Source organism: Struthio camelus, chromosome 5 (assembly GCF_040807025.1).
Source record: "Struthio camelus isolate bStrCam1 chromosome 5, bStrCam1.hap1, whole genome shotgun sequence".
NCBI lineage: Eukaryota > Metazoa > Chordata > Aves > Struthioniformes > Struthionidae > Struthio > Struthio camelus.
The window spans coordinates 68,632,616-68,657,533 of NC_090946.1; positions in this window are offsets into that span (position 1 = coordinate 68,632,616).

The window sequence follows — 24,918 nt, forward strand, 5'->3', positions numbered from 1 at the left end:
CTTTAACTTTGCTTACCTGTAGCTACTATGAAATCAGCAAATCAGAATTACCAGCTAGCCTATGTGGGGTGTTAACAGAGTGTTATAATAGTAACACAGCCCTTATCATAAATCACTGATGAAGGAATAAGTTTCCTTTCTCCTTTGGGGGGAAAAAGTCTTCTATTTTTAAGCAATAGAATGATTTTGATGCATCTCCTAACTAACCAAAAGTAGCATCTTGACAATTTTAATGGGCTAATTATACACTGATGGTCATCTAGAAATGTACTCATTTTCAGGTCTTTATGTCCTGACAACTATAAGAGTTATCAGCTGGAAAATTAGCATACAAACACAGAATTTCAATCAGCAAAACCCTACAGAACTGGATTTGACTGTCCTGAGGTTCAGCCTGTGGTGTCAAGGGAGATAAAAGGGTTTTGGTTGTCTAGGTATAGGATCCAGACAGTGTCCTGATTAGTTCTCCAAAAGTGAAAATCTTTGCCAACATATTAAAAAGCATAATCAGAGCCCTGAGAAGCTTTGAGATTCACAGTAGTCCAAGGGTTTGCACTGACCTTTGTTTCAGTCTCACTTTGCAACATTTTTGTTTTGCTCAGAGTTTCCGGTTTAAAACCTTAAGCCCCCTTGCCAGAGCCTGGAGATGGCAAGAGTGCTTGTCTTAACCCCAGCCTGGCACTCACAGCTTAGCAGCCTGTGTCAGTCATGCCTGAAACCAGTCCCAACAAACAGTATTGCTGTAAGTCTCCTCACAGTGCTCTTCCCATTAAGTATTGTATCAGTGAGGGCTCAAGGTGGTCTTGCTGGCTTGGTGTCTTACTTGTTAATCTGTTGCAAAGATAACTCTAAAGAGGTGCAAAGGCAGCTGCTATCCCAAACTTCTGCTTTGATGGGTGAGTGACGGGTTTCCTGGCATCCTAACACCTTTATGGTCTTACCCAGAATATCCCTGCCTGCTCTGCTCCATGTCTTCACTATCTTTAGCCTGAGGAATGAACTTGCAGGTATCACTTGCCTGTGATGCTCACACATATTTGCTCATGTTTCTCTACTGATCCATCACCTCAAATAGCAAACTTCTCCCAAAGCTGATGGAAACAGCTATTTCAAACTTTGCTATAGCACATACAGAAGCCAGCATGGGGTTCCCATATATCCTGACACGGAGCCTCGCATCTTCTCCACCTGAATCTGCCAGTATGCAGCATTTCCCACAGGAGCCTGTGACCCATTCAGGTAGTGCCATGGAGTTTGACAGTCTGGGTATTTGATGAACCTTACAACACGTGATGCTTTCTCTGAATGTGAGCCAGGACACAAGGGAAGGAAGACAGGCCCAGCAAGTTTCTGCAGCGGGTGTGAGGCTCACATGATTGTCTTGTCTGATTGTTTCTCAACAGTTTGGTCTGTGACTTAGCAGTGTTCACGACCTTTGTCTCACACAAACACCCATGGGTCAGCAAACTGCATGGATCACAGAGCAACAGGAACACTGCTGCAGCCTGCTGAAAGGAGTCTCATCATGTGACAACCTTCTCAGCAGCAGCCCTGAGAAATCTGGGAGAAGGGAGAATGGTTTGGGAAGAAAGCCAGGAGAGGAATGGAGCCTCAGCCATAAGGAATAAAGAAGGATTGCATAGATCAGGAGGGGAAACAAGAAAGGAAAGGACATGAGAGGTGGGCTATGAAGATCTTCACTTCTGCATGCTGCTGGGACCCTTTTTCTCTGTTACTGACTGCCTCTTTCCACAGGGTGTGATGGTAGGGTCACTGTGAGAGGTGAAACAAAAACAGAAATGCTGTAAAATCTCATTAAATCTCTGTTGATCATATGAATGTAGATTACAGTAGCCAGAGGTGAAATGTTAATGCAGTTGTTTGTGAAATAAAACATTTGGGTTTTTTTCATCCACAATGCTGAACAGGGATTTTTATAATATTGCTCCAGTTAAATCACCTCAAACATTCTAGTTCTCCTTTGACCACATCATGAAACCACCCCTTGGGTTGGCATCACTCGGCAAAACCAACCTCCTCCATGAGCTGATGCCCAGAGTGGAGTGGAAACGGGGAGCAGCACGTGCAGGTCTGCAAAGCGGGCAAATAAGGCATGCTGCCAGAGCCTTTGAGATGCCTGTGCCATTCCTGCCAAGAGCACACCTCGCCTCTAGCAGTGCCCTAACTCTCATACACATTAAAATTCACCCACAAGTTTGGAAAGGGAAAAAAAAAGGAATGGAAAAAGTAATCTAATACAGTCCGATATTCTTTTTCGTGTTACATTATCCTGCCAACAGATACCATCAATCACAGTTTTTAAGAAGCATGGTGACATTCTAAATGGTCTATGAATATTACTTTGAAATTGAGACTAATTCCTTGGACGAATTTTAACTTTACTTTCCCCCACCCCCACTTTTCCTTTTAGAGAGCTCTTTCTCTCTCTTCCCTCTCTTTCTCTTTCTCAGGATTTCCATGGCTGCTGACATCTCAGACTGCTGTAATTAAATGAGTTAAATAGCAGGTAGAAGCACTATAAGAAAGTTTCTGTATGCTCTTTTGAGGATTTCTTGGAAAGCATTTTAGGCTAAATGAGGAATATAACTGACAACAAAGCTACCTGGTAATATTTGTAACTACATTTTATTATTTTTGAACCAATAATTTACATAGCGCTTCTGAACACCAGATTTTACTTGGACTATGTAAAATGAGCACACCATATATCTAATAAAGGCACTTCACTTCAGATAAACTCCAGACTCCAAACCCAATATGCACAACATGCACCTTCTCCTTTTCAAAATATTTACTATGACACCTTGCACCAAATTCTCTATTTGTGTTGGCTCATTACATAGAAGTGAACTACCAGTGAGCTGTTTGTTTATGACCTCCAAGTTATCAGCTCCTTTGATGGCTTCACATAGGATAAAGCAGCCTGGGGGGAACTCCATTACGCCAATATTGTCTATTGACAATATCTCTGTGCTTAAATGCAGTCCATGCTATTCTGATCCTTCATCTTCCCCACAGCTACCAGATCTCTTTGTGGGTGTATCTCACAAACTCCTATGACTTGAGGACTGTGAGGAAGACGAATGTAACTTGTAATCTGGTTTTTGAGGACTGACTACTGGCAAAGCATTTTCCACATGCAGACTTTTCACCAGCTTTTGTCTTTGAGTCCTGAGATCCTTTCTGCTTTCCCTCTTTCTGTTTATGTTTGCCTATTGTCTACCTCTTAGGCTACAGGGGAAAAGGAAAAAAAAAAAAAAAAAAGACCTATCTTGCTTTCGTGAGTTCTGTCACGAATCCCCTCAATCTCCACAAATTAGTCTTGGAGAGACACCTATCTCTAAATGCATATGTACATGTAAATACATATGTACTTCATAAATATACAGGCTTATAGATACAATTTTAAGAAGGATGCACTATTTCAATACTTAGTCTTTGATTTTGAATGCCTTGAGGTTAACTGCTAGCAGAATAGACTTCTCACATGAGCAAGGAACGACTGGATAGAGTTTGCAAGTTTTGTTTGTAGGATCTACAAATTGTTTGAACCATGCAGGATCTTACCGAGCATGTAACCTAATGGCTGCATTGGGTTTTAGGACAGATATGCAGGAAGAATTTTCTCCTTTTAACTCCGAGAAAATGTAGAACTATGTTATGCATGTTCTTGCAAGCCTCACCAGGGAGGATTTTACAGTACTTGCCATCTCGCAGGGTAAGTGGTAAGCTAACCCATTTCATAATTTTGTGCCTCACCATTCTGCAGTGTGGTCCAACTTCCTCTGCTCTGGCAGGCTGCCAAGCTGGACAGTTTTTCAGATCTGAGCTTGGTAGATGCATGCTCCTATTGCAGTCCCATTTTGCCCAACTATCACTCTCTTTTGCATGTGCAGTCATTATCACTGATGGAGGGCAGGATTTTGTCCTGTGAAAGTCGATAGACAGTCCATGCACTTGCATGGATTTTTTCAGGCAAATATTTAAAATATCCTATCCTTCCTTCTCAGTAGTCAATATTCAAAGATGCCTATCTTCGCTAAATCTAAATTCATTTTATCTGACTGTGCTCAGTCATATCAGCTGTTTCAGGCTTGTGGAGAGTTAGCCATTTGTTAAGACTCAGTCTTGAGTTAACTTTTGTAGCCTATGGTTAGACATTTTAAGATGGGGAATTTAATATTGTAAATGCTTATTTGAAAGTAACACAAAGTATGTTATTTCAGAGCCTCAGTCCTGCAGTAATTATTTCTACTGCCTGAAGTACTGAGTGAAATTTTTATTTGGAGGTCAGAGTACATAATTAGAGAGTACATGATCCTTCTGGCCTTCACTGTCCCTTAAGAGGGTGTAAACTGCAGTAGATCCACTGAAAGCAGTGAAATGTTATTATTATTTACCTAATAGCTAAGCCATGAAGTCCCAAGTGAAATTGAAATCCAGCTTTATTACAGACTCTCTGCGCCATGAGGCAATTGCTCTCCAAAGAATTGTCCCATCTAAATGTATGAGAAAAAAAAGTCAGAGGAACAGAGAGGCGTAGAAGATGAAAGAAATTTTCTCAAGGGATGCCTAGATTTTCTGATGCCTGATGTAGCGTCTTAGTCTCTGGGTAATGCTGCCTCTTCAGTGACTGTTCACCACCTTACACCGGTGCAGTACCTGACCTTGTGAATCTCATCTCTGTTTCTTGTCTCTGTAGCAATGCTGAGCAGCATCAGTTCCCACTGAAGTCAGTGGAGCAGAGGGAACTGAATGTATGGGCAGGACCCTAGGATAAGAGGGTAATTCAGGCTGGAAGGGACCTCAGGAAGTTACCTGGGGGAAGTGGGGACAGGTTTCATTCAGCTACTTAACTATTATTGCATTGTGTCATTTAATATGTTTCTCACTAGGTGGTATTTGTGGGCAGTACAGAAGTGCTAGATTTAAATGGGACTGAACTAGCAATAGGAGCGGAGGAAGTATGCTGGTAGCCATCTACCGTTGCACTGAGAGGCAGAACTTCCTAGCTCAGGTGCAGCATGTAGATAGTGTGACCATCCTGCTTTCAGACTCTGAGAAAGTGTCCCTGAATCATATCCCTAAGATTGCACCAGCTCACTTATAGCTGTCTCTGGGCTCTGCTTCATTGGGCAATATAGTCCTCTCTTGCACAGTTCACCTAAATGGCAAGAGTCAGCAACACAAGCATACCTAACAGATGAGTGCCTAAAACGGCTACTCAAAGGTGGCTCAGTGAATATTTAATTTGGAGAGACTGAAAAATATCTTATGCCCAGATTGAGTCCAGAAAATCTTGAACCCAGAACTCTCAAAAACATTGTCTCAAAGCTCTGTTTCAAATCTTACAATTAAGGGTTTGAACTTATCCCAAAAGGCTTGCCCACTCCACAACAGCCCCTTAGCATGGACCTCATGGGCATAAGGATAGTCCTTCCTGAGTTTCGTGAGTGGTACTTGAATCTCATTATGAATTTAGCTATTAATTTCCTAAGTTCTTTTTCTTTCATTAAAATAGGGTTGAAAGATCCAAAATTTAACTGAAACACTTTTTTTGAGGCTTAACATAACTTTTGAATCAACTGGAAACAATATTAAGGAAATCAACAGAAATCCTGGAAAGTTCTAATGTCAGGATGACCCAAAACGATGTTGTGTGTCCATGTGAGTGGTCATAGATTTTCTTGAACAACCAAGGAACTGAAAAATTAGTTGGCTGCACAGACTCTAGCCTCTGTCTCCTTGAAACATAAATTAACTGTGGATCAAAGAACAATGTTGAAATCTTTTAGTCCCAAAATAAGCTTTCAGGAATATATGATTATGCCAAAAACATTAGCTATAGCGGGCATTACTTAGCCCACACTGTAAATGAAATATATGCAAGTGTACCAGATAGCTGTAAAATATAGAAACATGCAGACAAGATTAGTATTAATGAGAGGTCCAACCTTTTAATTCTTTATTTCTCTAGTTAACCACTCCACACATTAATGACAATGAAATATTTTATGAGTCATCTTCTACTATCTATGTTCGCTTAATGCACTCATCATTCTTTCATCTAAAGGTAATTGTTTTCATATGCACATGGTTTGGTGAGTGTTGAAATAGCAGTCAGGCAACACCGATTTCCCCCTCCCTGATCTTATTCCCCTTCATGAGATTAAAAATCAGAAACTCAGATGCTCTTTCAGGGCAAATACAAAGCATTACATTTTCTGACAGCTTGCATTGCATTACTTGCATACCAAAGCCCACAGAACCAGTGCAGCCTGTGGAGGTAGCTAATGTGGGACAGCCTTATGTTAGGTCTAGAGTTGCTCTTTGCATGTAAGGATAGGAATGGAGCTTGGCGTCCTTCCTCCTAGAAGAGGGAGAGGCTTTTTTAGGGCTCACGGGTGAAATAGCAGCCATCACTCTGTGGCTTTGGTAGTCTGAATTCAATATCCTTTCCCCCATCCTTACCTTCCTCATCTCCTCAACGAGGGGCTCACAGTAGCCTGTTTTAGCTGGTCCTCAGCCCCATTGAGCTGTGTCCTCAGCCCCACTGAACCTGCCTTGCTGTGTCCCTCAAGGCTGGGGGCAGCTGCAGCCTTTTTAAAAAAGACAAACAAACAAACAAACAAAAAGAAAATACTCCACATACAGCTTTCCCTTAAATCCTAATCGCAGCCCATTCTGCCACTGATTGCACTCCTTGGAGGCACTAAAATAGGTAGGGTAATTTTCACAGGTTTTAGATGGCTTTTACTCTCTGCTGCATTTGGAAAGAGTTGAAAGTGCTCTGGACTTCTGCTAACATGAACTCCAGAAAAGCTCTTAGAGCAGCAATGTAACTGTGCAGCAATGTAACTGTGCAGCAATGTAGCTGAGTTTACTGAGCAGCGCTTAGTAAACTTCAGTTTAAAAGCTTAAATGTTTTTTCGCTGTGTGTTTACCAAGGCCCTGCTATGCTTCATGAAAACAAGTTAAAGCATGCTGGGCAATAAGGAATATTGGACTTATGACTTTATCAGCTGAGTATCACTGGCTGATAATACAGCTATTAACTGTTGCAGTGGTTTCTGGTTCTAACCAATTGAGCAATGCCCTATACGTGCTTCATAATAGCACTTCTAGCAGTTTGTCCTACTTTTGAGGTTAACGACCAGTGAGATGATAGGAAGTGATAAAAATACAAGTATGTAAGAACAGCAGCACTGAATATCCTTCCTTTACCAGACTCTGTGCAACCCTCCTCATACCTTTCCCACGAACCTCTTGAGAAGAGTTTGTTATGCAACCCTTCAAGATGTGTTTCACACGGTAATGGATGGAGTCAGTTAAACTTCAGGGTGTCTTTTCTTACAGTTAGTTACAAAGCAAACTCTTTTTTTTTTTTTTTCATAGCACACCATAGAGATAAAAATAACAGATTAAAGTGCAGCAGGAAAAAAAAAAGGATAAATCGCAGAAAGAAAATTGTTATTCATAGAAGAGATACTTTCAGTTATCACTGTCCAATATCCGCATGCATAGACCAACAAAAAGAAAACAATTTAATTTTTTTCCTTCAGTACTAGGAGGAAGTTAAAGTTTAAAGTGTACTGGTAATATTCCCTCAAAGCATGTAGAAAAGACCATTCAATGACCTTTTCCTAGGACATGCAGTTAACAGTGCACAGGCACTTGGCTGACATATTTGTCTTAGAGCATTGCGAGAAGGGAAGGGAAGGGAAGGGAAGGGAAGGGAAGGGAAGGGAAGAGGGGAAAAGTAAAGAAAGAAAAGAAAGAAAAAAGGAAGAAAAAGAAAGAAGAAAAGAAGGAAAGAGAATGGAAGAGAGAGAAAGAAAGAGAGAAAGAAAAAGAAAAAGAATCTTAATTAACTGTGCTATATTTAGAGTCCCACTGAATGATAGGTATAGTATATATAGTACAGTATATTTCTTGAAAATTAAGGGCTAAGTTAAATTTCAGAAGTAGAGAAGCAAAAATGGCATGAGGATAAGCAGGTACAAACCATGCAAAATTTGCAATGACTTCCACAACAAAATGATCAGGCATACATCACCTACTTTGTGCACATATTGTACTTGTTTTGCCTTTATTTATTCATATTGTGAGGAACAGGATAGTACCTTCACTTAACGAAGAAGTTCATAATGGTTTCCAAGGTGTGGAGGTATATAGAAAGATGAATAGCCCTACACTGTGGCCAAGATCTGAGCACAAAACTAGACAGTAGTGTGCCAGGAGGCACTATTTTGATAATGCTGTATAGTTCTGAGGCACTACTATCATGCAAGCACAATATACCCAGTCTTGCAAGGCATCCAGAAAATAGCTTAGTAATACTCCAAGCTAGTTCAGTTAGGTAAGTCTGCCTGCCTGCTACTTTGCTATGTCTTGCACATCTTACGTTCCAGAAAGTGAAACGTGGAAACCTCCTGGTAGGCCTCCACCAGCTCATATAACCAAGGCATTTCCAGGATTGTGGAAGGAACAAGTGAAAACAGTTCTGATTTCCATCAGTCTAAAGAAGCTTGTTGATCTCACACTTGGTACTTCTCTGGCTGTTGAAATTTCACTCTACCATCAGGATGAGACTGTTAAAATGTGACGTTCTCTCCATGTCTGTATTACCAGTTTTATTAGGACTAGACATTTATAGAGGCTTCACGACCTATAATGGCAACTAAAAAAAACCTTTTATTCAAATAAGTGATGGAGACCTCTTATTGACAGAGTAAAAACTATGGTTTTTCATGCCACTACTGGAAATTATCTTCTTAGCCTGCTAATTTGTTGAATCTATTCAGCAAATCAAAGTTTCTTCCTTGGATAATAAATAATTCTGAGAAATACTGAGAAAATAATTCTATGCACTGTTGCTAGTTATGCCTTTATCTTTGAAATATATGTTTCCATTTACTGAGAAAGAAAGATAGGAAAAGAAAGAAAGAAAGAAAGAAAAGAATTTTCAATTTCTATTTCATAGTAAATAATCAGTCTTTTCCCTGCAACTCCTTCTCTTCAACATGTTTACCAAAGTTTCTTAGTGATGCATTGCATAGTGACATGTCACATGTTGTGTCAGTCATACTGTATTACTTTAGCAGATGTGACTGACAAACCCCAAAGTGACAGCACAATGCAACACATCATCCAGGAAATTAGAAAAAAAAGTTTCCCCAAAGTATAATGAGCAGGATGCTTTTAAAGATCCCTCCTAATTGTTCTCTCTTTGCCTGCTAAATGCTGTAAGACTGGTGAGCCTTTTCTGAATCATTTGCAGGAAGCACTACAGTTTTATCTAAAACTGAGTGTCTGGGAGGTGAGGAAGAGTGTGAGTATGTGCGTGGGGGGGAGATTAGATCTACAAAGCTTTACAGAACAGTATGTTTTCATATATGAAGCTAAATTTGAGGCTGGTTTGACATGCACATTGCTCCCTAGCAAACAATCGCAGAATATGTAAGAGACAAATATGTAGATCATGCATGTTGCGTGTTCTCCCACAAATTCTTCATATTCCATCTTTTTACCATTCTACTCAGGACAGGCCTTCCTAACATATTATAAATAGATGTGAACTCACGCTGTCCTTGCTTTAAACTGCTCAAAAGCTGGTTAGCATGGGACCCTGTGGCTAGGCAGGGTATATTAGCCTGGCCTCACTTTTCTTCAACATAGCTACATGGCTGCACAGCTTTCGCACAGCTGTGAACAAAGATGGACTAAACTTGTATTTCTATTCGGTTGTCTCAGTTAAAATCATTTCTGCCAACAAAACCTTTTCCTATTGTCTCATTTGAAAGACATGCCTAGTTGCATCCTGACATGGACCTGTCAAAGTGACCTGGGTTAGCAGGTTATTTCGAGTAGAAGAGTATTGATATCTTCAAAGTCAGATCATATTGCCAAAACAGAATTTGCGGACAACTAAATATGCTGTTATTCTGCCATCTCTGTGGCAGGTGGGGGGGGGGGTAATGTTTTCGATCCCTGTACTAATCTAGCACTGTTCTGGCCACTTATATCTTGCATAAAGCTCTGCGTGGATGTTGGAGCCCAGGTGGTCAAGGAAGGAAGCATTTCAGTGTATTATTTATGAGCAGATGATACCTCTGTCATGAAAAGTCCAAGCTGGCAATGATGTACCTAAGCAGTAACGAAAGGAGGATGGATGCTTTTTCATGTGATTGAAATATGGGTATTATTGACAGAGCTTGAATCTTCAATTTAGCAGGGTTAATTTAAACTGACATATTTGGCTGACTATTTTTATTTCTTTAAAGAGAAATAAGCAGGGTCTTGCATTGGCTGAATGCAGTCAGTTAAAATAACAACGGTTTTAAGTTAGGGCTTGGACTCGCTAACATACCTCTTATGTAACAAATTACTGCATAAACTGAAACTGTAAAGACTACACATGGACACAAAGTTAGACCATGCTAAATGCAAATGAATAAGATATAGCTTAAAGAGGTTTAACTGTTTTCTAAGCTCATTTGAATTCACATGCATCCGTATCCAAATATAACAGTATGTACCTGGCTCAGCTGAGCTGATACATGTTCAGCTGTGACTACTTAACCATATGTCTGAGCTTTCAAGAGAAGAAATTTCGTGTAAGGAGACGTGATTTTTGTCAATTTTAAGCTACATAAACAGTACCAGCAGGGTTTGCTAGGGAGCAATGTAGTAGAGCGTACTGATTAGAATTTAAGATGGTCATTTTTGCACAAGCTTGACAGTCTTGCAGCCTGCTCCTGAACGCTTCTGAGAGATCATCAGATGCAGACAAAGTGAAACTTGCAGTGAAACTTAGTACATGGTATATGTACGAAGATGGCTTCTACACTTTTTATATGCTCTTTTCAGCTCACAGCTGCTTTGCATTGGGCCAGTCTCTTAGTCGGTAATTTATTTTAGCCACCAGGGTACTACGGGTCTGACAAAACACAGAGGATTTAGGAAGCTGTAGAAAAGTCTCAGTCCAGCCAGGAAGAAAACATAATGCATGAAAGTTCCTTCTGTTTTGGGGTTATCATCTGCTGTTTTCCTGAGCTGGGGCAATGGGCATATATATATATATATACACACATACATACATACATACATACATATATATATACACATATATATACATACATACACACACACACATGCACACATACAGTCCAATCCCTTTAGACACATCTCCCAACATTTTTAATGTATGTTGTACATAACTGATGGGGTACTGAAGGATTAAACCTTACACGTAACACTCAGCTGCCTGAAACTGATGTTGCAGGATACCCCATCTTAATCCTCCATGCCCTACTTAATCTGCATGGATATGTGAAAAGCCATTCTTTCAATTCTTGCTCAAAAGTCATCCTTGCTCAGGTTTCACTGGGGAAAATTATTATTAACTTCTCTACTTACAAACATCTGGCCAAAACATTATGCAATAGGTATGTTTTATTACGAAAATATATTGCGCTACGGTTTAGAACAGGAACTGATAACCACTGGAAATACTTAGCATATGCCTCCTAAGCAAGCAAGGTCCTTTTCTGGCATGCACAGCCTCTGCCTTCCAGCAGGGTGTTAAACACAGAGTTTGCACACTTTCATTTATTGTGCTGGACGAAGCCCACACAGGCTAAAGTACCAATGAAGTCGTTAAGGGATCCGTGAATTCAGGGGAAAAAGAAAAGAACTGAAAAAAAGAAAAGCTACTTCTGAAGACCTTTCCTTTTAAGTAGTCCCTGTTCCTTGTCAAAAGCTTTTGGATAGATGGCCTGTTCCACAATCTTTTCGTGGGTTTTGCATACAGATTCTGCAGAGAGCAGGGGGAGAGGGGAGGGTCAGCACAGCAGGGCCTAAGATGTTAGGATGAATCTAAAGTTCCATTGAAACACTCTGTCTGTCTAAAATAGGATTATTATTTTTTTAAACTACAGAGGGATAGATGGATATTAAAAAAATACCTACTGCTTCCTTTTTCTTGTGGCTGGCTGCAAAGAACCTGGCATGGCCGTGGGTTGAGATGTGACAGATAATTAGTGGTGGGCAGACTTCAAAAAGTTTGCAATATGTATCTGAAAAGTTTGTGTGTTTATCCAAACTTCTTTGGCCTAGAAACAGGGCTTACAAATTTGCTTTTTAGGAGATTCTTGACACCACCTGATTGTCAAAGAGCCTGAAATGCTGCAAGAATAAACTCTTGCATGATGTTTCAGTAATTAGGCTTTTGAGTTTTGTTTGGATTTTGATACTGTGCATCAGTATAGCTCTAATGACGTCAGTTCAGGATCCGCCTCATAAAATTCAAAGGGAAGTTAAAATAAATCAGCATTAATGTAGTTCAGTCCTTTTCTTTTTTTATCTTCAAGGAGGGGTCAGTCTAATTTGGGTTTAGTTTGAGGTTTCTGCTGCTTGGGCCATTCATAGAATAAGCATGAAACAAAACCCGTTAATACAAGTACCTCACAACTTCGGAACAGTACTAATCTGTAGCAGTGTATATCACCTCAGCCACATGCTTTACTGTATTACTAGTTCTGAGCAATAATGCATTGCGACTCTCCCAGGGTTTGAATTCTGGCAATTTTATCTCTATTTTTTTTTGTTGTTTTGTTAGCTGAATTATTTGGGGTTTTGCCACATACAATTCCTGCAGTTCAAACAATAATTCATTTTAAAAAAATACTCTCTTCCTCCTATCTTCAACCACATATCGAATGCTGTTAATGTAACTTCGTTCTGATTTTGAGGTTCCTTCTTTTTCCTCAGGCTACTGGGCTATTTGGGAGTGCCACAGGGCAGAGGTGCTGGACAGCATGAAAAAACATGAAAATATGAAAGCAATAAAGATCTGACAAAGAGTAAGGGTTTTCGGATTTCAAATAAAATCCTCCACGTAATGTAACTGTTAATTATGGCAACAACAAAAGACACCTTTCTTCTCTGCCATGTCAAGAGTGCTTCTGCAAACATATCTATAGCCCTAAAGCCCAGCTTTACTTGGAGATGAGGAAGAGAGCAAAATTTAGCTATCTATACCCAAAGAAGGCTGGCAGGTTACAGAACCGGCAGAAAGCCCCACCTTGGTCTTTTCCTGACTGTCCTCCTGTTTGAAAATGTGAGTACAGCACTGAGAGGATCATAATGACCACAGTGTCACTGAATTTGGATGGAGATCAAGTAAACTCATTTTATCTTGCTTCAACCATTTCTCCCAGGGAATTTGGCTCAGCATCATGCACCTGAGTGATCTTGGGATTGATTTCAAATTTGCAGCTGTTTTATTATGTGATTTTTGCATTACTTTCTGGAAGCTGTTCCATGCTCCAGCTGCTAATGTTCTTGCTCTGTAACAACATAGCCACAAATGAAGGTTACCAGGTTTGCTACCAAACCCTACCACAAAAAAATATTACCTTCATCATATTTTATACATAATGGGGTAGAGGTATCATCTGAGTAGTGTTCAATTTAAAGATACTTTAAATAGTCTTTAAAAGGAACTAACTCCACTATGGAGCACTTCCGTAGCACCAGGGAATCCTCATTTTGTGGGCCAACTCTGTTCGATGGACGTGAATGTTCAGGTCAATAATCTCAGAAAGACAAAAAGCTATTGTATCTTTATTTTATTGTTTAATCACTGCGCCAGTCTCAGGCCTCGTTTTACAGTCAGGACATCAGGGATGAGTCTGACCCACTGCTGCAAGCATGAAAGATAGTATTGAAGGATAGTAAAAAGGAAAGCGGGCTGTCATTTCTGCTATTCCTTTTCCTGACCCACCATGTGCTCAGACGAAGACGTGATAGGCTTATCTGCATTTTGATTCTGTTCAATAGTCATTGTCTCTGAAAATGTGCAAATAAAATAATGAAAGATATGATAAAACAGAGCAGGAAAAATCTCTCTTATTTAAAGCAGCTGTTTGGGTGCCAGCTGCTTAGTAACAAATACATCTTTAATGAAATCAAACAATCCAGCAGGATTTATTGATTGCTAACAATTGTTTTAAATACAGTCTGGTAGACTGGGCTGTTTGCATCTTTTTTTTGTCCAATTAGTTCAGTTGGTTTGAATTAGAGATACTTTGCTATTATCTTAAAAAAATGCAGCTCACTAGACAGCGTGTTATTTTCTTCCAAAATAAAGTATGGCAGAGTTGCAAGCAATAAAAGATTTTGATGCTATTCCAGCTGTTTAGGGGAACGCAGCTATGTGCCTTGTCAAGCCCTTTCACCTCAGCAATTCAAATCCAGTCTGAGATCCTCAGTGAAGAGGATGTGGTGTTCTTGCCTTGGAGCCTGTCAAATGGTGCAAAGGATAGGGATCCCTGTGTTTTTGTGGCACTTCAGAGCCAATTTCTACAAGAAGGATAAGAGAGTCCTGTGGAAACTTAAATCTTAGGGCTGACCTCTATCTGCCTGTAGTTCTGCTTTTGCTAACACTGAGGGAAAATAAAGCAGCACTATTGCAAGCTGATGGACTAGATGGCCCAGGAAGTCCTTTCAATCCTTTTCTATGAACTTATGAAAATCTGCCATGACTACAAAACTGAGGAAGTTTTCCCAGACAAAGCACTGGCTTTTCACAGAATTACGTATCACTCATATCAGTGCTAGTGGGAAATACCTAAACACCTAACTATTTTCAATACACTGCACAGCCGTTAAAGTATTCACTAAGGGACTGATCCTGCAGGGCTTTTAGCTTCAGCAAAATCTGTCTTTGAGTTCCTGAGAATTTTTAATTCAAAAGGATTGAAAGCTCACACCCAGACATACAGGTGGTATGCAGCAGAAGTATGTGAAGTTTATTGTTGCTGATTTCAAGCATTTTTTCTCTGCTTCAGTGAGCATAAGAAATATTGTCTTCTAGGTGTTGGATATACCTCACAGAACCACAGTGCCAAGCTGAGATAACTGTTCAGAAACACATGCAGCTAAGAAAACAAATGGAGTAGATAATTGACTAAAAACATTAATGTGTTTTTTGAATGATATGTTTAGACAAACAAGTTCTGGCATATGATATATTGAAACCAAACGGTAGTTTTCAACTATTGATATTTGAGACCCACACTGTGGGGTAATGCTTTCAAAATGCTCACAGATAAATGGCTTTGTTAAGCCTTTGTTCATATAACTTGCTCTCCATAAGTAGACCTATTGTCATTATGGCTATTCAAGTGCATGAGAACCGCTGACATCAAGTGTGCCCAGTGCGACACTTATATTTGCAGATTAGATGATTCACGCGAAGCACACTAGTTTATCTGAGATTGACAATACTGTGTGAAAGCACTGTGTTTCACTCTATATCTCTACATTATGCTAGGGATTTTGATCAGTATGTGAAGATGGCAGCAGCAGGTACAGTACACCAGAGAGCACTCTGACCCACCACGTCACCTGCAAAACTTTGAGTATCTTTACACCCAAATTCTGGATCTGAACTTTCCATTGTAAGCTCGTGTGTTTTATCTCTTTGTGCATCTAAGTACAGAACATTTTTTTCACATAACAGACAAGTCCCTGTTTCTTCCAGACATTTTATCATTTTAACAGATAGCTTACTTCTGTTTTGTGCATATATTCTAAAACGAGTAGTGCATATATTCTAAAATGAGTAGTAATCTCTTGTTCATGACTGGTCAGGTGTTGTGGTGGCAGTGTGTGCTGGTTATATCATCAAATACAGTACACTTCCTATTGCACAACAGGTCATACCCAAACCTGTCACCAGCACAGGCAGGTTGGAAGACTGGGGTGCCCTGGTATTCTCCGGCCTGTTGCCTCTTAACAAAATTTCAGCATCTCTTCCAACAGATTGGCTGTGGTGTGAAAACAGCCTAGTTATCAGGTGTGGCTTTTGCTAACAGTTAGCTGACACTGCAAATCGGTAAGACCACTAAAACCACCAGCTTAGATTAAGACTTGATAAAAAGCCATTGGCTATTGGTTTTGATATTCTTTTTAAAGGCTATGTAGGACAGAAAATCATCTATTATAGTGTATACTACCATTGAGGAAAGTCTTTTTTAATGCTGGGGGCTCTGATTCACGAGCAGGAATAGCTTTCCTTGGGATAGCTGCAGAGGTTCCCGCACTTGGCTATGCTTTTTCAGAGCTCTTTCAGAGGTAGTTGCTGTTGAACTGTTGCAGTTCACAGTTGGGTATTTTAAGACGTGTCCTTGCACTGGGCTCCACTGCGTGAGTGTGGGAGCTGCCATATTGCAGGACAGCTGGCATATTGCTGCAGTGGAGGCAGGAACCTCTAAGAGGGCTGGAGAAGAAAGATACGGGTGACCATCCCATTCCATTACTGCTCACATATCAGAGCAGAAACAGGAGACCATTGCAGTTAGCGCTCGGTAAAACTGCGTCTAGTATTCCAACAATTTAACTTCAGTTGTTTGCAGGACTTGTAAAAATATACACTTGACGATGGTATAACATTCACTGATATTCATCTTCAGCAGTTACTTTAATAGATCTTCAAAAATACTGTTACTACTACAGCAACAGGCGTTCAGACCTCTTTGTGACAGGTGCTATACAAACACATAGTCATAGGTGATCTTTGAGCTCACATTCTTATACATTAGATAGATAGATGAATGCTAGGGAGGGAAACAAAGGCAAAAGGATACTGAATTTCTCTTCAGACACACATGGAAGGGAGGCCAAGTCTTTCGAGCCTCCCTTTCAAGGCAGATTTGCATTCAGTTATTGCCTTATTGCTAATCTCAGGAGATAACCCTGTAGATTACAAGAGCCTTTCTTAAATTATCTAGAAGAGTAGGAAAACTATTATTATGAAGAAGTATCAGAACAGAAGCATATAATCAAATTAAGACTTTCACTATTTTAAAGATGGAATGGTATGATGAATCTAATATTTTAAATTCCAGTGATATATAAATATGGATTAGAAGCAGTAGCAGGAGACCTACTTTTTTTGGAGTAAGAGTGCTTATATTTCATGAGCTAAAGACCTGAACTACAGTTGAGTCCCTGTGATGCTATGTGCTGGACATCATAAACATATTTATACCCCTCCATGAGTCAAAATCAGAAAATATTTCTTCTCTAGTCTTGCTATCTTTTTGAAGTACAACACAAATGAAAATCTTGGCTGAGTTTTGCAGATACATTTTTTTTTTACCTCCTTTCACCAGTTAAATGTGGAAAATAACCAGTCTGACTTTATGCAAACCAGCTACGTCTTGGTAACACGCAAAAACATGCATGGTTTTTGCCTGTCACGAAGAGAATCTGAACAGAGAAAGCAGGTAAAACATGGAAAAAGGTACACGGAGAGTGGAGACACAAGCAAAATTAGTATATATATACAGTTAATCTCCTCTTAAAGGCAAAACACAGCTAGATAAGACAAATTGCTCCCTGAAGTTGCCTGTTTCTCTGAAATGACCCTAAATGATACAGGGGTAACTGGCTCTCACGCAGGTGCCTACACTGCAGATCTTTACTGTTGGATGAGGTTAATCTGACCTGTCTCAGGTGGATTTAAGAAGAGAGATACGTCTGAAGTTCAGCTGCTTGCCAGGAAGCATGAAGCGGTCCATCCTGACTTTTTAGGAACTTATTTTTATATTATCTCTATCGCTAAAAGAAAAGGATAAACTGAGCTCAAAGCTGCTTGCCTATCAGGCTATAAATATTACACCCTGATATATATCAGTTACACTCATATTAAGGAAATTGAGATCCTGGTCTGTTCCTTTCATGAGAGACATAGTCAGGCAGCAAATCCAACTTTCTGCTTTCCTGGGGCTTGCCTTCGGTGCTGATTTGAATAAAAATGATGAAAAGAGAAGAATCAAATGGAGAAAGGAAATGCTCAGAAAAGTACCTTTGACACCACTTCCATTGTTGTCTGTCGGCACAATTGCACAGAGATTTTCTGTATGAGAAGTGTGTGGGGACAGATTCTAGGCAGAGACAGTTTTACATTCCTTGAGTGTATTACTCAGAGTGAAGCTGTCTTATACTAAAGGTGTTTTTGTTACTTTCAGAATAGATTGGTGGGAAAACCCCTACTCTGACTTTTGTACACTACTATTTTTTCTTTTTCAATTCGCAGCCTACGTCATTTCCCCCAAGCACTTTCATTTCCTCTGTGCTGTCTTTTGCATATCTATCTCCTCCATTTTATCCAGCACCTTTATCTTGCTCCTCACTATTCTTCTTCTTTGTCCATCGTTTCCATTTTCTGCTCATCATGGATTTGTTCCAAAGCCAGCGGAAGGCAGTGGGAGCCTTTCCACTGATTTTGGTGACCTCTGTATAACAACTTCTGCTGCCAGTCTTTCTACTTAACCATGATATGCCTTACTAACCTTCCATCTTGCTTTCCTATGGTTCCACCTCTTCTGGAGTTCATTTCTGTCATTAGCTGCATTGGGCAAGTGAACTAATTGAGTCGACATTCAAAAGCTTATTTTTAATTTCCAATAGTCTTACAAAATGGATCATAAAACTTGGCATTACTAATACCTTAAACAGAAAATCTACATACAGCTAAGATTTTTCCCCCGCCTACCTGCATTGTCCATTTGGCTTCATCCACAACCAACTTGAAGTATCTTAATAAAGGACTTTGTTCCTACTCTAACCTAAAACAGATCGGGAATAACTACATTTGAGGAGGTAAAAAATGGTCTAGGAGGCATGTATGTGTGTGTGTGCGGTGAAGGAGGAACCACAGGGACTGGAGACTGAAAGTAAGAACACTCAACTCTATCCTATTTTCTCTAACTTCCTATTTCAGAATAAAACATTAGGCAAGAGAAAGAACATCCTTTTTAGGTTTGTTACCCTGTCCTTGTCTTCTCTTCTTATTATCTTTATTATCTCCTTAGTCTTCGCTTTCCTGTCCACATCACCGGTTTGCCCCATTCCTATATTTTTTCCATTTGCCATTTACTGAAACCCACAAACTAGGCAGCACTATCCCAGGTCACCTGATCATCCCGGATTCTCCATTGACCATTGCTGTACAATTTACTTCTCTCCCACATGCCCTGTATCAGACCCTTATCTTTCACTGAAATGCCCTTTTAATTTTCTTGGGACAAAATTCTCCCCAAAGCTGGCTGGCATGGCAATAGAAGGTCTCCAGATATAGGGGGATTTAACACATGCAGCCTCAGCATTTAGTTCAGCTCACAAACATCAATTGCTTTTGGGAGGTTATCAGATTAGGAGTTTGAATGATATCATTTTTTCAATTTTGAAAAGATCTCTAGAAAGTGCTGTAGCAACTTTTTGCCATATCCCATCAGTGCAGTGGACACATGGTATTGGTTCCTGATTTTTATCACTCCTTGACTATTAAAATGACTTAAAAGTACTGTTGAGTAGTTTCAGGTGGATTGGCTTATAACACACTGATGCAGGCTGGAAAGCAGCAGAGGACTTAAATCTTCATATCTTCACTCTTGGTTGTTCTTTTCAACATGTGATACGGCCTAGAAGCAAACATGTTTCATTTTGCATATTCAGGCAGGTAACAGCTAATAATCACACATGCTATTTGGCATCTGTTAAACCACATACCATTTGTAAAAATCAAGCTCAAATATTTTAGCCAAATTCTTATGAAACTCTCTCATTTTTGTCTAGTTAAGAACACTTAGCTTTGCAGATTTACAGAAATAAAATTCAGTTTGGCTTCAAAACCTTACAACATAATTAATTGAGACTTTTTGAAAAAAACATAATTTGCAAGCCAGCACACTATTAACATATTAATACTCTGACCCTTTCTGTATGAGGCTCATGAATTCAGATGTGCTACATCTATAGGATGCTGTGACAGAAGTAGAAAAGTGAGGTAATGTAGCTCAATTACACCAATCAAAAGGTTGCTGTGTTCAAAGACAAGGATTAGTGTTAATAATTTCTCCCCAGGGAAGAAAATGCTGGATTCAGGTTCCTTTAGGGCCTGTAGATCCTTGTCAGGATGCAGAAAGGAAAGGATTCCTGTAACTAGGTCATTTCAGCTCCTTTTGTTTGGTAAGAAGGGCCTATGAGATAAAAAATTAGGAGATGCTTTCCTACATAATTGTTTTATTATCACTGATTGCATTTACTAGGGTTATATAAATACATCAGTGGGTTGAAATTGTTTAAACCTTTAAATACTCTCCTAGAAACATAACATTTTTCAATATTGGTTCAAAACTCTAAAATTACATTTGTTGTTATTATATAATAGAATAATGATGATGGCTATAGTCATTGCATATAATGCACACATATTATTTCATTTCTTTTTGTACACATATATACTTTCTTTAAATTGTTGTGATGTTGAAGTAGCACAGAGTAGCCTAAGCTGGGACAATGCATATTAGACATATTATTCATATTTGAAATTAGAAATAAATCTTGCTGCAAAGGGTTTACAACAAGTTTACTTCCTCTCTTGATCATTATAATAATATTCTAATAGAGAGGAGAAGTAGAGTATGAGATATGCATACAGTACGTGCAGGTCCAACAGCCTAACGGTTTCTGTAGGTTTGATGTCACTGATGAGTTTTAAGAAGGCTAATAAAGGTCCACATCAGAGGGGAAGGCATCCAAGGCTGGACAAGCCTCATGGGGCTTATCTCAAAGATAGCAAAGACCCTAGTGAGTGCCCCCTCTAAATCCTGCACCAAGCCCCATCCGCGGTACTTCTGAATTGTTCACATCCAAATATTTTTCCCCATCTGATCTCTTTAAAAAACGTATTCATCTTGTTGTGGTGGTTTTGCTGTTTTCCACTGGAAGCTTCCTCTTTACGCAAGGCAAATATTTGAATTAGGGGAAATACGTTGGTACATAATTGAAACCAGGAAGGTGGCAGATTTGAGGTATCACTGTCTAACCAATTTATTTTCTGATATATATTGATATATTAGGAACATTTGTCTTAATTTTCTTTGAAATTCGAGGATGGAAATTTGTTCCTGATAGTCAATGGCAAAACTCCATTCCCGCATTGCTATAATTTTTCTCTGATAAAGTGCTACCATAAAGGGAGAGCGTGGCAGATTCCTGTACTTTTGCACTTGTGCGTGCCTGGTAGTTCTTACTTTCATTTATATAGGGCTGGGTCAGATTCAAAACTTGCCACATGTGAGTAATTCCATTCTTGAGTTTACTCCCATTGAATTATTTTGAATTCTTCAAATGAATAGAGATATCTACAGGACTTTGAAAGATGTTGCCAAAATGTATGCTGTACTATTTCCACATTAACTGCATGCAATTGTTTGGGAATAAATTTTTGCATATTAGTGTATGTATAAAGGTAAAATAAATAATTCATATAAACCATACTGTGCATATTGTGTTTCTCTCTGATTATTGCATGAATATGTTATTAACATGCTTAGGCTTCTGTAGAGGTTTCATTTTTCATGCCTTTTCTATATACTTCTTGCATCCTTGTCTTTATGAAGTTTCTTCCATCCAAATAAATTATGTCACTTTGAAATGTTTTTGTGGGAACTAAAGCCATAAAAATTAAGTCAAATGACTTTCTTGCTTCCTGAGTGCAGGATTTTTCTCTCATTCACCCTAGTTAGTGCTATTAATAAAGGTAGAAATTAAAATTTTTTTAAGTGAGAATTTTATTTTATTCTCTTCTCTAAAACAAATAAAATCAATTCTTTAAAATCTTACACCAAACAAACCTCATAATTTTTTTTATGTTTAATTCTTCTGTTTTGATGAAATCAAATTGCTTTATTCCCATTTTAACTTATTTTCTATCAGAAGACAATAGTAGTTCTGAAATGATAATTCAAATATTCTTTTCTGAAGAGGTCAAAATGGAATTTTCCAACTTTATTTTCATTTCATTTTTTCTAAATGAAGTGTCTTCATAACTGATATATTTCCAGGAATTTTTTTATCAAATATGAATTCTCATTTCCTATAGAAAAAATGCAATGTCAAATAATTTCCAATCAGTTATTACAATGTTTTAACTTGTCTTACAGTATTGCATTAGTATTAATAAGCACCAATGGAAGGGAGATAAAATTCAGGCAATACGAGTTGCTCATGTGAGGAAGAGAAAGGAAATACTTGAAAGAATAGTGGCCAACCGTGTGATAACTGTGTTTACAACACTTTTTGTGTCTTTTTATATTTTCAATGGAACAGCGTAAGATTTTGTTCCATTTTAGAATTTCATACCTCAATTTTCAGAAGGGTAAATTTTATTGCTATGTTAGCTGGTATAAATCTCATGGTTCAGGTATGTATTAGCATGCCAAGAGTTTTAAACCTCTGACTTTACTTATTCCAGTTGCTCAGAACAGCAGGTTGCAGGCAAAAATGTTACATGGATTTGAGTAGCTAGAATTAAATCTTATTTCGGTCTTGGGCTTTATTTAAGTATGAGTATAAGTACTGTTACTGGGTCCAGATTGCCTTTCAGGAAGTAACTCTTTCACTAAATTCTGGCATGAAAGGAAGCAAGATGGAGACTTGCTCAAATGACTATACTGTTATTCTTAAACTTAAAAATGAAATAAAATAAAATGAAATGAAATGAAATAAAATACAATAAAATAAAATCTCTCATATTTTGGAATAAAACATTTTCGCTTTGACAATTTTAAATCTCTCAAAAATAAGTATAAATTCCAGATGGCTTTTAGACCTTACAGAAGGTTTCTTTTGATTCTGTATTGCCTTTGTACTTATTTACTGTTAGTCATTTAGTACTTTTTTCTAGACACTCTTAGTGCAGAGCTTTAGTTTCCAGGCTTTTCTGCTGGCATTCATCTGATGAAATGTGGATGTCTATAAAGTATTTCTGAGTTAATCAATGTAATCCAATTTTATAATCAACAGAAAGAAACAGATATTTTTTTCTGCAGTGTATCTCATTCAAAAGTAGGTGTGTCTGAGATAGGTCTGACGAATCATGCCCTAAAAGTTCTTACATCTCTCTACTGATTATAAATGGACCCTAAACTGAGTAGTTCAGAGATACACATCTGTTCTGTACATGCCTGAAGTTAGGTGAGATGAATCCTGTACTTCTTGTCTAGCTACAAGAATTCTGATTTGTTTTTGACTTATGAAAAATATGCCAACCTATTCTTCTCTATTTTAAATATATTTAAGAAACTGAGTGATGTCTCTCTAGATCTGTCAAAAAGTATTAATAGACATCAGCAGAGAGGAATGGTTTGTGTTTAGTTTCATCAGCATGGATTCCTTTTATGCTTAAGCAGTAGTCTGAGCGTTTCTGTTGAGGGCTACACAATGAGGTCAAGAGAAGGGGAGAAAGCAAACCCTGAATCCATTTCCCCTTATGCAGCTTGAATAAGGTGTGAAATTGTGCTAACATAATTCCAACAAAATCAATCATTTTTACTATTCTCAACCTAAGAAACAATTTTGCTATTTGCCTCCATGTAACACTGCATCTCTCAACTTATTACCGGCAGTGTGAAAAAGACACAGATGCAAACTTATCAAAGACTAAGCAAGACAGGATATCTCTGATCCCTTGATTCCCTTAGGGGAACTCCTTCCACTTAATGCTGTGCAAGCTAGTTATTTTCTCAAGCTCTCTGGAGGCTTCTGAAATTTATTTCCAAGGAAGTCTATTCATAATATGTTGCTTTTTTTATACTACTTTGCAATTATTTACAAAGTGAATTAATATTTTTTTAAATCTTGTGTGCATGAGATATTACGTTTTCCCCTTAATATTCCCCCACTTCAGGACAACCTCTTATAAGGGGTGAAAGATGCACTCATTTTGCAAATTTTCTCCTCTTTCTTCTGAGGATTAATGTGTGCTGACTCACTCATTTAGCAGCAAATTCAATTTAAAAATGGTATAATTTCTGCAGTTTATAACCATACCTCCATCTCAAAAGAAATCTGGTTTTAGGATGGCCTTTCCCAGGCATTAGATCCATGGGAGCACAGTTTTCATATACACTAACTCTTATTAATTAAGAAAACTTGCAGAGACAGATAGTAACACATCAGTGGCTAAGCCAATAAAAACAAATAGCATTGTAACTGATCACATACAAAAGCTGATTCTCAATGGGTGTATATCATCTTCGGTTCATTAACCTCAGTGCAGCTAAACAGATTTTACATGAGCCCTAGATCTAACTTTAGCCTGTGAATCTGTTAAAACTAAATGGAATCGTATTTATTGAGAAATCAGAATTTGTGAGAATGTGTCTGTTTCACAAGGGCTCAGTACTTCTGCCCTTTCTAAAATATTCCTAACACTTCTTGATACCTCACATTCTTCAGGAGAACAAAAATGCTCTTCACTTTTTTTATCAAACTTCTTTGGATCTTCCATGGAGATCTTCATCTTCATGTTGTTCCCTGGTTCTTTTAGTGCTTGTGAAAGTTGTTAGGCAAATAGTCCTGGAGTTTGAAATGTTATTTTAATACATCAGAACATAGTGACCAGCCATGGTGTGAGTTTCTTCTTCTAAAATGCCACTCCCAAAACTGACAGCCACAAAATAATGGGAGAGCACAGCGTGAAATCTAGACTGCAGGTTACCATAAAGGAAACTCTACTGAGGTGACTGTAAGGGAGACTCTATTGAGTTTGATGCTTCATTTCTCCTGCCAGATACCTCTCTGCCTTATGTCAGCATTCAGCCCTTGGTTACTGTGGCAGCGCAGACACTGCCACAAATCTCATTGCTGCTTCTGACGACAGAAACGTTACAGGCACCCTAGGTTTTGAGTTTACCTAACTTGCCACATCTCCATTAAAACAAGACCCTCACACTACTGAGCATGTAGCGTTGTATTTCTTTCTTTCCTTACTGCAATGTACCACAGAGGCAGGAATCCCACTAGGTTGCTTCTTCTTAC